The sequence below is a fragment of the Syzygium oleosum genome, unplaced genomic scaffold, assembly GCF_021117445.2.
Source record: "Syzygium oleosum isolate NSW1041296 unplaced genomic scaffold, Sole_v2.1 Sole_v2.39, whole genome shotgun sequence".
Taxonomy (NCBI): domain Eukaryota; kingdom Viridiplantae; phylum Streptophyta; class Magnoliopsida; order Myrtales; family Myrtaceae; genus Syzygium; species Syzygium oleosum.
In genome coordinates, this window is record NW_026607523.1 from 2,548,374 (window position 1) to 2,564,302 (window position 15,929).

Below are 15,929 nucleotides of genomic sequence, written 5' to 3' on the forward strand. Positions count from 1 at the left end.
AAGAACCGAAATAAGATGTCCCATGGCCGAAGGACAGCTTATTGCTTCACCAATCATGGTTTGGGTGCGCCGACCATCACGTTTTATCGTGGGCAAATATGATGTTCACGGTACGACAAATATGTGGTAAGAGAACGGGTCTACTCTTCACCGTCCGACGAATATCCGGACAATCCTAATTGATGTAAAAGATTGGTGGACCTATTGTAAAAGAATGTGACAAAGCTGGCACCCGAGTGATACTAATACCTACAGTAGTATCAGAGTTAAATATGTGTTTGGTCCTATATTGCCTTGATATGGTTGGTGTCCCCGTAGATAAGTCTCGCAAGACCTCTAAACTACTGTGAAGTGATTTAATTAAAGTCTTGCGAGGATAGTTGAGCCGCGACCAAAGCGAACATATTATGATGGCGCCCGAGTGATGTTAACTACAATAGTATCAAAGCCAGGGTGGAAGATGCCGGCATTTCAAATATGTCTCCTATCTCGTATCGCATGGATATGAAATGTTGACCTATTAGATAAGTCTCAAGCAACCTTTAAACTAACATGCCGAGTTTTTAATTAAAGTCTTGTGAGTGACCCTTGACTAAAGCAGACATATTGTGCCAGCGTCCAGGTGGGGTTGCCTATAGTAGTATCAAAGCTAGGGGTGAGGATGTGGGTTTCAAATATGTCTATTTCTTCTATCGCGTTGATATATGTTGTTGTCCTAATAGATAAACTTTGAGTAATAGTCGTGATTAGAGCGGACAATATCGTGTCAGTGCTGAGGCGAGATGTCTACTCTAAGATAGAGAGATAGAGGGGTGCATGTAAAATTAGGGACTTATTTAGAAGAAAAATGGGAACAAGCCTGACATTCCTTCCCACCAAAGGAGGAGTTCCTACTCAGGAAGGCTAATTTATTTCCAGAAAGTGCAAGTCAAACATCACCATGGAAAGGGGGAAGCTGAGAAGCTGAAATGGAGATTCCATTTCCTAGCTCTAAAAGTACCAAACCCCATAGCGATGTTTATCCATTAGGGTATACAATTCCAACTCATACCAATTGAAAATTTCGATAGATATGACTCTTTCTTCTGATCATATACTAAACTCCTTCCTCAATATGCTTGTCATCTTAACAATTTCTTTTGCCAAGGACAACCTACCCACATAATCAAGATTGTTCTTCTCTTCTAAAGTCATAGTATCCGACTTGGTCATGTCGTGACAAGTTGACATCAAACTATCCGACTTCTTTTCCGCATCTTTGACAAGGGAAGAAGAATCCCTTCTCGTTTGAGGAGGTACATTGCACTCGGTTTATTTAACTCCTACTTTGGTTCTTCCAAACTTGCCATGTCCCAAGAAAAAGGGGAATGTTTGCCTTTTTAGCCAATCCGCGGTTGAAGGAGGGGGAAAGAAATGAAATGTGAAAAACGCCTTCGGATGGTGACCTTATATGGTGAGCTAAAGGATATAAACCCTAGGTCCACAGCACTCTTCCACATGACCAACAATTTACTCACACTTTCCTTCCCATCACGTCATGATTGCCCACGTGGAAGCTTTTTCCAGCATTAACAACTCTCTCCATAAATAGAATGCTATCGTCACTTGTGCCCGAATCACTATCGAGACCTTACTATGAGAAAATAAACGGTGAGAAGGGGCGATCGGCTTAGCTTCCTCGCCGGACGCTATTATAGAACCTTCACACTCTGGCACAGAATGTTCGAGTTATGGATCCATGAAATCGGCCATCGAGTCATCCCACCAAACCGTGTGCGACCGAGCCATGGACTGACCTTCGAAGAGGTCTTCCTAAGACGGGTCTGCCTATCACCGTGACCACATCGAAGTATGCCAACCGCACATATGAGTTGAGCCCCCTTCAATGTGGGATGACATAGAATTCAATTCCTAGACTCCTAGAAATTCGGAAATCTAAACACTTGAAGGGAAACTATTTGGGCCTATCGTGCCGAGCTACAATCTTGGTGGTAACAAAAAGTTACATGCTTCTGCAAAAGATAAAGGGATATGTTCACTAGAAGTCCAAAAACTTGTAACGAAAGTGTAATTGAATTCTAAAACTTTCAAAAAATACAATCAAGTTCTCAAACTTGTCAAATTGATTCAATCAAATCCTAAAGTTAACATTGTCAATTTGTTTAACCGAAAATGCTGACGTGGCATTTTTAAATGAATTTCTCTCTCCTACGTGGCATTTTACTATTTTTTTATTCAAATTTTATTTAAATTAAATTAAAAACTAAAAAATCTAAAATTTACCTAAAAATAATGAAAAAACTACTGGGGCTCGCAGGTGGGAGTTGTTGCGGCCGCTGCCCATCACCGGAGGGGCCAGCGGAGGTCGCTACCCATCTCTCTTTTTTTTTTTTCAGTTCTTTTTTTCTAATTTTTAGCCTTTTTAGTTTTTAAGATTTGAATAAAAATAATAAAATGCCACGTAGGAGAGATTAATTCATTTAAAAATGCAAAGTCAGCATTTTCCGTTGGACAAATTGACGGTGTTAACTTTAGGACTTGATTGAACCAATGTGACAAGTTTTAAGACTTGATTGTACTTTTTGAAAGTTTTAGGACTCAATTGCACTTTCGCAACGAGTTTTAAGACTTCTAGTGAACATATCCCAAAGATAAATCACATTTTCACATCAAGTTTAGTTTAGAATGAGATGAAAATTCATTTATCGAATTAATGACAGACATATTCATTACATTGAAGGGCATAGATGACATCATCTCATATAGCGTGTGCAAACCGTGTAAACTATAGAAATACAAAAGCTAACAACGAAGGGACTTTTTTGATTTATTCTATGCATAATAGAAAATATTTTCATGCGCGGATGGTGAAAAGATGTAAGTGACAGTTGCTCATTTATATTTATATTTTTTTCATTATAATCTTCATGCATGTCGACACAAAATTATGTATGGTGGATATAGAAGGAAAGGGCAAGTGCATGTTTGTCTTGGGCAGCATGAGAAGAATGTGCGACGCGTTACTATGCACAATTACATATAATGATCGGGTGACATTGACACGGTCGAGCACTATGGTATCCAAATGGTGCACGTACAGTCTCCATGAACGAGCGCATGGTCGACCAGGTAGTGACATCCAACCTTCATCCATGTATCACGGGCCGACGGTTCCTTGATCACGAAATAATCTGTGCAGCACTTGACGAGCCGATAACATCATGCCAGCCTTCCTTCGATAGTTGTTCCAAATAACAGTACGTCGAATAACGTACTCGTATCGGATCGCATCACGCCTAATTTAACTCGGGCATCTAGTCATTTGAGCGAGACACACATAACACTTTAAGCACAACAATTGATTTCTGCTTGTCATGGCCTTATCAGGAAAGTGGCATCGGCTCCCGACTAGTTTGTGCACAGAAGGTCAACCCTGTCTTCAGAGCTCCTAAGAGTATATTCTAACCTATAACTCCCAACACAGACCACCCTAACGCAACTCCCACGAACCAGTTGTATCATCCCCTCTGCATCACTCACGCTTCACTACGATGCCACCAAGCTCCACTCACAAAGGTACGAGAGTATAGGAGAATCACGGTCCATGACACATGCCTGCAAGAGCGTATAATCATCGACAAAATTATGATAATTCCTCCTAATTAATTAATGCGCTAGCATCTTATGTAATCTTCCTAAAGAGTGTTGATCTTATCCCATTCAAGAACACAATAAATTTATATCTTCACGCATGACGTTTTGTTTTAAAAGAAGTTCCGGCGCCAGCTGTGCCACGTAGGACGGCAGACGTACACATTAGCAATTTTCGGCCAAAAATTGGCCGGAATGATTAAATTGACAAATTATCAAAAGATTTAGTATTGAATTGGTCAAATTGAAAAAAAATTTAGAAATGAATTGATACAAATGTAATAGATTTAAGAATTTTTTGGTAGTTTGCCCCCTAGCCAGCTAAAAAATTTATTGAACGGGATGATTTTTATTCTTTACCGGGGGGAGAATCGACTTCTATCTAATATATGGCAATGATCCATTGACAGCTGGTGGAAGGTGCGACTTCAGGCTCTGTTTGGGATATCAAAAAACGGGAGGGGAATACACCGCCATTGCAAAGAAAATTTTACACAAGTAGGCTCATCTATCCTTAATTGGAGGATCATAACTAACCACTCTCTTCATTCAATGGTGTATATAGCTGCTAGTGCAATTTTTTTTACACTTCCGGTGTATGCTATAATTACTCAAAAGTTAAATTATGTTTGCTTCAATCCCCACTCCTCAATTCTATTATTTCGTTGACAAATGGTAAAAATAGTCAAGAATTTGGTAAATAAAGGAAAAGGCTCTTTAAAATTACATTTAACATTTTATAAAAGTCTATCGCTTCCCTTGTGAACTAGTTTATTAAATTGATTTTAATATATTGAGGAGTATTCTAATAAGAATTTCCAGACACGGGAAAAAGGACAAAAAATGTGAAACATGCGGCAAAACATGCTTCCTCTGACCTTGAAGATGCAACACTAAATTCATTGTTAATTAGGTATGTTAAGTCACTTTCTGTTTCATTTATTTATTTTTCCATTAGGTATGTTATGTCGCAATCGTTGTGCAAGTTTAAGCCTTTAAGGATTTTCGATCAATATTTTATACCTATAATAGGAGAACAAAGTGGCAGTAACTCTTTCATAAAGAATGAACAAAAGTCTAAAAAACAAAAAGGTTCCCACACAATCCCCCTCCCTCACCGAAAAAAAAAATTAATACCACTAAAAATTCTCAAACTAGTACACTTGTGCCACATTTGTTCAATCACAAAAAACTCTAAACTAGCACACCCATGCCACATTTACTCCTAACTAATTTTTGTGTCAAAAAATATCTTAAATATTGGGTTTAATGTGACTAGATATACTAGTTTGGAGTAAATCTGGCACGGATGTATTAGTTTGAGATTTTTTATGACACAAAAATTAATTTGGTGGTAAATGCGGCACGGGTATACCAGATTTAGATTTTTAGAAGCAGGTGAAGCTCATCTAATGTCGTCATAAATGTGCTTAAACCCATACATCCGAAAGATTTTTTGGGTGTTCCAAAAGCATAACATCCCCATCTATCCGAATATCGTATTTTGAGGTCCCGTAAAAGTCACTCTAACTATATGAATATGCCGATGTCAAGAAGAAGAGATTGGCTTCAACTGCTGAAGATATCCTTGCCTCATAATTGATATGATGAAAATATTGTTGATATCATAAATTGATACGATTGCCCTTTATTAATGTATTGGCATACTGTACATCAGGCACTTGATTTTTCTGTATATTTCATTCCTGGATTAATTAGGCTCCATGTATTATAAATAGGGATGTACTCATATAGTTTTCAGTATGATAAAGCAATATACACATTTTGTCCAATTTTCCTCCGCCCAGCTTTCCATCAAGCCATATTTTTACATGGTATCAGAGCCTTACGCTCTAAACCAGCTTCCACACACCATTCTTCAGCCTGCAAGAAAAGATGGCTAGAAATCAGAACGCCAAATCTAGCACATTACATAATTCCCCCAATGATCCACCTTCGGGTCCACGCATTGATACATCCAGCGTGACCGAAGAAAACCAAATATAGGAAAGACAGGTAGATCAGGTTCAACAAAGGCCAGATCCAACTTAGGCACAATTGAGACAGTATCCGGCCCAGGCCCATTCAGTGTAATTTTTTCCAGGCCCAAACATCCAATGGGTCCCTGTCCAAGTTCAGCCCATTTAGGGCCAGACAAATATGTCAAGCCCATCAACAGGCTCTGTGGAGAATACTGGGCCAGGAGGAGGCCTACATCCCATTACCGAGCCCAACTTGATTCCTGGACCGGGTTGACATTTCCCGAACCAAATCGGATCGGGTCCCCAGGGTTTTGGGGCAAACCTAGCTCCAGTTTACAACCCCGGTTTTTTTTCCTTTTGCAGGTACTGCCAGCGGCTACTTGAAACCAGGTGAGCCACTGTACACCTCCATCACCGATGGCCCAAAACTACGCCTCATTGCGCAGCAACTCTCGAGATCGGAAAATTACTCCATTTGTTCCTGAGAACTCAGTTGTGCCCTAATCACCAAAGACAAGGACGGATTTATTGACAAAATAGTGTCGATTCCGTCCAACGAGCGGCTTGTACTACATTGGAGGAAGTGCAACCAGCTCGTCCGAACGTGGATTGACAATTGTCTCACCCTAGAGGTCGCCACCGGACTACCCTCGACTAAGGACGCGAAGAAAATTTGGGAGAATATTAAAGAAATGTACGGCAGATTTGATTGGGCAAAATTTTTTGGGATAACCTATGCCCTATCAAAGCTAAAACTAGGAAACCTCTCGATCACCACTATTTTCAACCGATTGTCGGCCCTCTGGAATAAACTTGAAATAGCCAAGGAGAAGTTTGAGGGACCCGAAGCTACCCTTGCTCAATACCGAGCAATCAAGGAACGGGAAAAGGTAACTAGATTTCCACTCATACTGAACGAAAGCTATTTAACTTTTCGGAGCCAAATCCTCGCCATGTATCCCGTACCCTCACTCAATCGAATTTATCAACTCGATGTACAAGAGGAATCCCAACATCTCACCTCCAAGAAGTACTTGAAGGCTGGCGATCATGTTGTCCTTGCGGCAAAGGTGACGTAGGAGCAGCGACGAGCCGCGGAGAAGTCCAGCCATGGAGGTCTTGCTCTCTCAGGCATGGACCTAGGGTTCCCGAGCGAAGAAGACGACCTCACCTCTTCTTTTAGGATGATGAACACGATTTAATCATGTCCCCGAGGTTGGACGGTCCAAGGTGCAGCCGAGGCTTAATGCAGATGAGTGGCTGAGATTTGATCACAAGATCAGACGAATCAGGGCTCGCAGTGCAATCTGACAACCCATCTTTCATCTTGCTTGCACCCAAAACGGACGGAGTGTACAATGCCACGTCAGCACCTGCGTAGAAAGCATCCAATGGCCGAGATTCAGCCACGTCATCCAGATCCAACAAAGGAAAAGGTAAATTTTGCGATTATTGCAAACATCTTTATCATACCAAAGAAAATTATTGGAAATTACAAAGGAAGCCAGGAGACAAAGAAAGGAAAGATCAAGATTTTTCGGTCGCAGCAAATGCCAGAACTAACCAGCCCATCAATCACATCAATTCCAACAAATTATGAAAGCCTTGAGCCAGTTAAGCACCCAAGACAAAACCGCCACTTACGCAGGTATATCCGTTTGCTTAATGAGCTCTATTTCAACTGAAGCATGGATTATTGATTCAGGTGCTAATGATCATATAATCTGCAATGGACATTTTCTTTCCCATATTCATAAATCCTCCCATAACAGTTCAGTCCGTCATCCAAATGGAAGTGACACCTTTGTCACTAAAAGCGGAAACGTCCATCTAAGTCCATTCATGACACTAAAAAATGTCCTCCTCATTCCAAAATTTCAATTCGATCTCATTTCTGTCTCCAAACTTTGTGAAGACAACTCCTATTGAATCCTTTTTTATTCTAACGTCTGTTTCTTTCAAGCCCTTTCGACTGAAAAACTAATGGGCTTGGTAAAAAGCATGATGGATTTTATTTTTGGGCCACACTACCCAAAAATTATTATTTCTCTCCCTTGAATAAAGGCACCTTAAGTGTTGAGCAAAATCCCTAATGAGTTTTGAGGAATGACAAAACAATCTATTACTAACCAGAATTACACTTAAGTTATTTGATGCAGGTAAATGTTGAGTCATAAGACTTAGTCGATGAGAGGACTTTGTCATCAGACTCAAAATTACTCGTCAGATTCAATAAGTGATATTTTTGGCATGTTTATGCAGGATAATCAAATTGATATTTTAAGATATTCTAATTGGTAATCATAAGATCGTTCCTCAAATACGAAGAACTATACTTATGGAAACCTTGATTTGATTGTATGGGTGATCAAATCACTCGGAGATAATGGTTCTTCTTCTAACGGCTATGCATCCTATTTTGGGAAGAATCTCCAACGGGTTGATTTGGAGATCAATCCTCTAAAGACTGTCCAACGGATAGATTGGAAGTAGAGGAGTATAAAAGGAGTGCAAACGTCGTACAAGAGATAAGAACCAGAATCGAGAATTCCAAAATTTGAATAGAGCTTCAATCTTACACACTTGTGATTATTGTTTTCCACGTTTTGTTTTTTTAGAAAGAAAATTAGTTGAGTGAAGAGTGTACGTGATAGTGTTATCTATCATCTGAGAAGCACAGCTCTTGTAATCTTCTGGTGATTCAATAGTGAAATACAGCCAACAGGCTATCAGCGTGGAGAGTCGACGTAGGCTCAATAAAGCCATACCTCTATAAAGATCTGTGTGCAGTATTCTCTATCCCTAAACTTTTATTTATTATTGCTGACATTATACTGTATACATATCTATCAAACAAGTTCGTCAGATTATCGTCATAGTCATCAGACGCAATCATCTGACAACAATTTATACACAAGTTTGTTATATAAATCCATTTGATACTAATCATATGAGTTATTGACCTAGACTATATTCATTCCGCACGTTTAAATCATACAATTTTGGTAAAATCACCTATTCACCCCCTCTAGGTGATAGCACTAGCCCTAACAATTGGTATCAGAGCCTAGTGCTCATTTTTCCTTAAAGTGTTATTTTACTTCTGAGCTAACGATTCTTGATGGCTAGTAATGCTGAGTGAGGTCACAACAACAGACCGCCTTACTTCAATGGAACTGAGTACAGTGTCTGGGAAAACAAGATGAAGACATTCATATTGGGAATAGACCAAGACATATGGGATATCGTTGAACATGGAATCATTCCAAACGAAACAAAATCCCTAGAAACTTCAAAAGGGCAAAATGAGAAACCTCTTCTGAAGGAGTTATAGAGTGTCGCGACCTCCCCGAACCGGCCCCGCCGCCTAAGGGGTTTAGTTAATGGATTACTAAGTTAAACCTAGCTCGAGCTCTCCCAAGCCCATACCAATTCGCAACTTAAGTTTAAGTTGTTAACATGCAAATCAATTTCATCTAGGAATCGCCACTAATCGATTTTTGGTGGGTCGATTAGACACCCAAGTAAAGCACGGGAGGAATGCTTTACTTCTACGAACCAGAGATTCAATGGGTACGGAGACTTGATTACACTAATTGACTAATTGGTGCCCTTTCGGTACCTAATCCTGTTCAATTCACCACCTAACGTGTTCACACTAATCGGGAGTTTCAAAATTCCATTCCTAACTAGGCTAAAGGGAAGTAACAATCAATATCTAAACCTAACATGCATAATCGCCCACATGCGAAGTTAAGTTAAACGCACAATTCAAAGTGTATGAAACAAGCAACATGCAATAAAAAATGACACTAATCATGCGAAAAGGGCAAGAAAAGCTAATTCCAAAGTCCAAATAAATTTTCTGATTTTTCGAATTTTTTTAATTAATTTTTTTTTAAAAAAATAATTTTTTAAATTTTTTTTAAATATTAAAATAATAAAATAATATAAAACAGACCGGGTCGGATCTCCGCATTCGACCCGGATCGGGACTGACCAGGGCGCGCCGGCCCGGGTCCACGACCGGACCGGGTTCATTCATTGAGCCCGGTCTGGCAAATTAAAAGAAAGAAAAAGGGCCCAGCCCGAAATTTTTTTTTATTTAAAAAAAACAATAAAGGCCCAAAGCCCACTGAAAATAAAAAGACAAAACAAAACAATTTAGCCCAAATCCCAATTTCGGCCCACCCGCGAAAGGCCCAAGACCTAATAAAACCCACTCTAATAACTAAAAGGCCCAAAACATTAAAACACCAAATAGACATAAAATCGGCCCAAATACTAACAAAAACCTACCCGGTTGTAACCCGTGAACCCGACCCGACCGTGAGAACGGTTCGCGACCCGCACCCGATTCGGAACTACGGCCGCCGCCCCGCGCCTAGGGCCTCGCCTTCCACAGCTGCCGCCCGACGCCGCGTCCGTTGCCGCCGCCCGACGTGGCTCGTCTCCGTTGGCCTGCTGGAGCGCCGGCCCCCTCCGAACCCCAGCCTTCGCGGCCGGGGTTTTCGATCGTGCGGCCGAGCCCCTGCTCGGCTGCGTCTCGGCATGCCCTGACCTCCGCGGTCGGGGCTTGCAGTCGTGCGGCCGAGCCCTTGATCGGCTGCCGCTCAGCCTACATGGCCGGGCGCCGTCCTCCCGCTACCGGACCCATGTCCGGTCGCCGCTCGACTCCCTTCTACCAGCCAAACACAGCAGACAACACTTAGGGTATTTTAACAAACAGGTGGCGTGCGCTGCGAAAATGAGGGATCCGAGGCTCGATCGAGGCTCAAATGCACTGGAAAATCACACAAAACGAACCATAGACAGGAAATATCACGCACGAGGCATCACAGGTCGGAACTCGTGCGGGCCGGACAGCCGCGCGAGCTCCGGCCAGTGAGCCGGAAAACAGAGGAACAGCAGGGGAAGGGGGTGGCCGTTACGGCACTCCCTATCCGGCTCGGCGGCGGCGAACGAGGGCGAGTGAGATAGATCGGACTACGTCCGGTCGCCTCGCACGCCACCGAGCCGAAATCCTCGGGAGATCGGCCCCGAATCGCACGAAACGAGACCCAACGAGAACTTGGGGTCAGGACCTACCGTGAAAGGGGGTTCGTCGACCGCGGCTGACGCGCGGCGGTCACCGACCGGGGACCGTTCGCCTTCGATCTCGCTCTCCGGACTCTCTCTCGGCTCTCTCGCCCCTAGCTCTCTGCTCTCCCCGATTTCTCTCTCTCTCTCGTCGGATTTAAGGACGGCCAGGGGCGCGGAGCCGGCCGGCAGGCGCGCATGGCCCCTGCCATCGTCAGCCTGCCATGGCCAGCCTGCCCCCGACCCAAGGATCGCTCCGACGTCCCCCATGCCCCTCTGGCTTCTGTGCTCTGTGGCTGTGGCGTTCTGCCACTGTTCCGGTCTTCTCCCCCCCATACGCTCAGAAATGTTGACTGGGGGGAGGTTTGAACAGTGCACGGGCCGGGCCCGAGAGGAATGGGCCGGCCCGCGTGGAAAATAAAATAAAATAAAAAAAAGAAGGAAGAAACTAGATGGGCCACACGAAAAAAAAAACGGGAGAAAAAGGATGGGCCAACTAACTCAGCCCGAAAATCCTTTGTTTTTTTTTTTGAAATTTAAGTAAAATATGTCCCAATCGATCCCGTTAATGCAAATGCACCTAATGTCTATGTGCCATGCAATTTAATGAAAATATTTTTGGCTTAGGGGTTAAAAATTAAACCCTAATTTTTATGCGATAAAACCCTAAATGATTTGGGCAAAATTTAGGTGTCAACAGAGAGCAAATTAGACCTCAAGCTTTACCTCTCTCGGCTAAGGAAATTTCCAGAAGAATCCATCTGGATGCAAAGATCAGAACGGCCATATACAATGGTTTAGCAAGTGTTGAATACAAACGAATTGTAAATCTCAAAACTGCCAAAGAAATTTAGGATCGTCTCAAGCTTGTCCATGAAGGAACAGAGAGAGTCAAGGAGACAAATCTCAACATTCTCCTTAGGCAATACGAGTCCTTCACTCAGAAATCAAATGAAACAATCTCTGAGATGCAAAGCAGATTCACTGAGATAGTAAATGGGCTTAAATTCCAAAACAATCCCATCTCAGAACTTATGAAGGTGAACAAGCTGCTGAGAGCTCTTTCAAAAGAATGGAACAACATTAAAGTTTCTATTCGAGAAACTCAGGGGATCAGACCATTCATGGTAGACGAACTTATCAGAACTCTTCAATCCTATGAAACTGAAAAGTTCTTAGAAATTGAAGAACCCAAAGGTAAAATGTCCATTGCTTTAAAAACTAACATTGATTCTGATGACACAGATATAGATTCGGATGAAGATGAAGATGAAGAGTTGGCTTTAATGGTCAAGAAACTGAGAAAGATGGCAAAGAATGTGAAGTTGAATAAATCAAAGAAGCAATTCAAGAATTCTGAACCATCAAAAGCCAAGAAGCTAAATTTTCAGAAGAGATCCAGTGCCGAAAACGAAGAAAACAAAGATGTGATATGTTTCTACTGCAAAAAGAACGGACACTTAAAGCCCAAATGTCCCCTTCTCAAGAAGAACAAAGGAAAATTTGAAAGATATAAGAAGACTTTCAAAGCTGAAACATGGAGTGATTAAGAGGATGAAGAAAGCGAACAAGAGTTTGCCAATATTTGTCTGATGGCAAAATCAGACTCAGAATCAATTTTTGATGAAGAAAATGAAGTAAGTAATTCAAATATTCCTGAAGCAGTTGCAAATTATATTAATGAATTAATCTCTGTTAATAAAACTGCCTTCAAAAAGATTTCTCTATTGAAGAAGGAAATTGTGTCTCTAAGAAGTATGACTCAAAACAATGAAATTGATAAATCAATCGAATGTTTAAAAAAGGAAAACAATCTTTTTAAAATAGCAAGATATTTCGCAAAAGGATAAGATTGATTTCCTGCAAAAAGAATTTAATCTTATCAAGAAAAATAAAGATTTTCTTGAAAAGGAAAATGATTCACTGAAAAAGGAAATTTCTGATCTGAAAAAAATTTCTAAGGAAAGTTTTGATCACATTTCTAATGAAAAAGAACTTTTGAAAAATGACATTTCTAATATAACTAAGAAATTCTCAATGGGTTCTAAAAATCTTCATCATATTTTGTCAATTCAAATTCTTTATTATAATAAATCAATTCTGAGTTTTGATAAAAATACTGAATTGAAAATTACTTTTCCGAATGTCAAAGAAAGACTAAAGAAAAGACCCTCTAAATTTGATTACAGAAATCACTTTCAAAAGCAGTTTGTAAAATTCAATGGTCAAACTTCACAAAAATGTATAAATTGCGGTGATTCAAATCACTTTAAGAGTGACTGTCCAAAGGTTTGGAGACCTATTCGGAGAGATATTATGAGAATGACTGATCCTAACCAAAATGGACCCAAGAAAATATGGGTACCAAAGAAAAAGTGAGTTACTTATCTTTTACAGGTAGCAAAGAAAAGAAAGAACAAGTGGTACCTTGACAGTGGTTACTCAAGACACATGACCGGAGATCCTCTAAAATTCATTAAGTTAGAAAGAATTAAAGGAGGAAGTGTATCCTTTGGAGGCAACAACAAAGGAAAAATAATTGACAAAGGAACTGTCAGAATCGACAATGTCATCATCAATGAAATCTCACTTGTTAAAGGTTTGAATTTCAATTTGATTAGCATTAGTCAATTATGTGATATTGGTTACAGAATTACTTTCCAAGAAAACAAATGCTTTGGGATAAGTAAAGACAACAAGCAATCATTTACGGGTCGAAGACATGGAAACATCTACCTACTAGACACAAAGTCTGATGACTTGCAATGTCTCGTTTTCATAAAAGAAGAATCTGATCAGTGGCACAGGAAGCTCGAACACGTCAGTGTCAAATTAATTTTCAAAATAGCTTCCAAGAAACTTGTCAAAGGATTGCCAAAACGAAATTTTAAAAGCACAGAATTATGTTCAGCTTGCTCTAAAAGTAAGCAGGTAAGAAGTTCATTCAAATCAATAAATTATGTAAGCACTAACCGAGCCTTGTAGTTGCTTCATATGGACATTTTCGGACCTACTCAAACTCTAAGTCTTGGAGGTAAGAAATACTGTTTAGTTATTGTAGACGATTATTCAAGATATACTTGGGTATTCTTTTTGGCTCACAAAAGTGAAACATTTGAATATTTATCAAAATTTGCCAAAAAGGTACAAAATGAAAAGGGTTATACTATTTCGAGCATTAAATCTGATCATGGAAGAGAATTTGAAAACCAAAATTTTACTTACTTCTGTGATGAAAATGGTATTCAACATATTTTTTCCTCACCTTATACTCTTGAACAAAATGGAGTAGTTGAAAGAAAGAATAGAACTTTGCAAGAAATGGCTAGATCTCTTCTATTTGAAAACAAAACTCCAGCACATTTTTGGGCTGAAGCTGTTTCAACAACTTGTTATATTTCAAATAGAATTTTTCCAAGATAAATTCTTGAAAAGACTCCTTATGAATTGTTCAAAGGTAAAATTCCCAATGTTTCATACTTTCGGATTTTTGGAAGTAAATGTTTTATTCTTAAAAATCCTAATGATCGTGTTGGTAAGTTTGATGAAAAGTCAGATGAAGGAATATTTCTTGGATACTCAACAACAAGCAAGGCCTACAGAGTATATAATAAAAATACTCAAACAGTGGAAGAATAATTAAATATCAAGTTTGAAGACACAATTCAGACTCAACAATGTGATTCTGACACTGAAAACTCAGCGTCTGAAGAACCGGACATAGCATCTGATGAATTGACGCCAAGTGAAAATCATCAAAATCAAAGATACGATGAAGCTCAGAAATTATCAAACCAACAAGACAATGAAGAATCATCAAATATCCATGATGAAAACGAGGAAAGACTCAACAGAAATTGGAAACAAAAATCCAGTCATCCCAAGGACCTTATCATTGGAAATTTAGATGATGGAATTAAAACCAGAGCAAAAGCAAAAGAAGTCATAAATACAATGGCTCTTATCTCTTAAGTTGAACCAAAGAATGTTGAAGATGCATTGAAAGATGAAAGCTGGATTGAAGCTATGCAAGAGGAACTTTTACAATTCCAGATCAATCAAGTATGGGAACTTGTTCCTAGACCCAAAAATCATTCAGTTATTGGAACAAAATGGGTATTTCGAAATAAACTGAATGATCAAGGAAAAGTCGTCAAAAACAAAGCAAGACTTGTGGCCAAAGGATATTCACAAGAGGAAGGAATAGATTACGATGAAACCTATGCTCCCATGGCCAGGTTAGAAGCAATAAGAATTTTACTGGCTTCTGCTTGTTTCTGTGATTTTAAACTGTTTCAGATGGACGTAAAAAGCGCATTCTTAAATGGCTACATCAAAAAGGAGGTATATGTAGAACAACCTCCGGGTTTTGAAGATCCTCAAAAGTCTGATAAGGTATATACTCTCAAGAAAGCATTATATGGTCTCAAACAAGCACCACGTGCTTGGTACGAAAGACTGAGCAGCTTTCTGGAACAAAATGGTTTCACAAAAGGTAATGTAGACACTACATTATTCATCAAAAGAAAAGGTAAAGATATTTTAATTGTTCAAATCTATGTAGACGATATCATTTTTGGTTCTACAGATGAAAAATTATGTAAGAATTTCTCTAAAATGATGCAAAGTGAATTTGAAATGAGTATGATGGGAGAATTAACTTTCTTCCTTGGATTACAGATTAAACAAACAAAAAATGGCACCTTTCTTTGTCAAGAAAAGTATGCCAAAGAAATTACGAAAAAGTTTGGGTTGCTAAATTGCAAAAAGACCGATACTCCAATGTCATATTCCATTAAATTAGACAAGGATGAAAAAGGAAAACCAGTAGATAAAAAATTATATAGAAGCATAATTGGTTCTCTCTTATATTTAACTGCTTCACGACCAGATATTTTGTTCAGTGTTTGTGTGTGTGCAAGATTTCAATCAGAACCAAAAGAATCTCATCTTATTGTAGTCAAAAGAATTGTCAAATATGTTAGCACCAATCCTACACTTGGGTTGTGGTATCCTAAAGGATCAAACTTTACTCTTTTTGGATATTCTGATGCTAATTATGCTGGTTGCAAAATAGACAGGAAAAGCACATCAAGAACGTGTCAATTATTAGGACACATGCTTGTTTCATGGTATTTAAAGAAGCAACAAACTGTAGCTCTTTCAACAGCAGAAGCAGAATATGTCTCACTTGGTAGTTGCTGTGCTCAAATTCTT

The 15,929-nt window shown here is 39.7% G+C and overlaps 1 long non-coding RNA gene across 1 annotated transcript; it reads right to left on the reverse strand.

The window, feature by feature from the left end:
* Nucleotides 1-5,254: 5,254 nt before the first annotated feature.
* LOC130135942 (uncharacterized) lies at nt 5,255-6,840 on the reverse strand. The gene is made up of 2 exons (XR_008815075.1): nt 6,655-6,840; nt 5,255-5,535 (listed from the first exon to the last, which is right to left on the reverse strand). It is a non-coding gene; the product is annotated as an uncharacterized LOC130135942 (long non-coding RNA).
* Between the last annotated feature and the right edge of the window lie 9,089 nt (nt 6,841-15,929).